Source organism: Colobus angolensis, unplaced genomic scaffold (genome assembly GCF_000951035.1).
Source record: "Colobus angolensis palliatus isolate OR3802 unplaced genomic scaffold, Cang.pa_1.0 Scaffold263, whole genome shotgun sequence".
NCBI lineage: Eukaryota > Metazoa > Chordata > Mammalia > Primates > Cercopithecidae > Colobus > Colobus angolensis.
The window spans coordinates 460,601-461,803 of record NW_012115855.1 but is presented as its reverse complement, the minus strand read 5'-3'; the positions used below and the strand labels follow the sequence as shown (position 1 = coordinate 461,803).

Here is a 1,203-nt window from a genome sequence, read left to right as displayed (position 1 = left end):
GGTTCACACCATTCTCCTGCCTCAGCCTCCCAAGTAGCTGGGACTACAGGCGCCCGCCACCACGCCTGGCTAATTTTTTGTATTTTTAGTAGAGATGGGGTTTTACTGTGTTAGCCAGGATGGTCTCGATCTCCTGACCTCGTGACCTGCCCTCCTCGGCCTCCCAAAGTGCTGGGATTACAGGCGTGAGCCACCGCACCTGGCCAATGCTCTTTACCTTTAAAAATAAGGACTTTGTTTTACATACCCGTAGTACAATTTTTGAAATCTGGAAGTCAGCATTGATATAACACTATTAGCCAATTTACAGACTTTATTCAGATTTCATAATTGTTCTGATAATGTTCCTTATAGGAAAAGAAAATGGGTAGAGTGTGAGTTTTATTTGATTGTCATGTCTTTTTAGTTTTCTTTAAAGAATGACTGAGAAATGGTTCCTTATTCTTTTACGGCCTCGAAAACCTTGAAAATTTTTATGAATATGGGCCACTTATTTTATATAATGTCCCTCAATTTGGGTTTGTTTGATGTTTCCTCATAATTCAGTATGGGTTATTGCATTTTTACCTGGCATATCCCAGAAATGAAGTATCTTAGCAGAGGCATTTGATGTCAGTGTGTCCCATAATTGTGATGTTAACTTTGGTCATCTGATTAAGGTAGTGTTGACCAAGTTTTTCCACTGGAAAACTTTTTTCTGAACTCCATTGTAAAATTACTATTTTTCCTTTTTTGATTAATATTTATCTGAGGCAAACCCTTTGAGATTATGTAAATAATCCTGTTTTTCAAATGTTAGTCCACTAGTTTTAGCTTCCATTTATGATTTTTACCTGAATCAATCAGTTATTATTGAGATGGCTGCCCAAAGGATGATTTTCATCATTTTTTTCTACATGTATTTATTATGTGTATATATATTTGTTGGGAAATGTCCCCTATTTTTCATTTATATATGTATAGAATGATGTATTAATTTATCACTATTGATTAATGGATGTGTATTTTTATCAACCAAGATCTGGTAGTAAATGTGTTTACTGCTATTGGATCTGATTTTTTTTTTTTTTTTTTTTTGAGATGATGTCTTGCTCTGTTTCACAGGCTGGTTTTTAGTTACATAAATACATAGTTGGCGGGATTTTGTTCTTTTTACAAAAATTGTGTCCTACTCCTCCTATACATAATTCTTGATATATTTTT

General features: G+C 34.5%; 1 protein-coding gene across 6 annotated transcripts in view; it reads left to right on the top strand.

Moving 5' to 3' along the window:
- Nucleotides 1-1,203, top strand: part of PCMT1 (protein-L-isoaspartate (D-aspartate) O-methyltransferase) — a 75,842-nt gene that overhangs the window by 48,740 nt on the left and 25,899 nt on the right. The gene's annotated exons all lie outside the window — the stretch shown is intronic.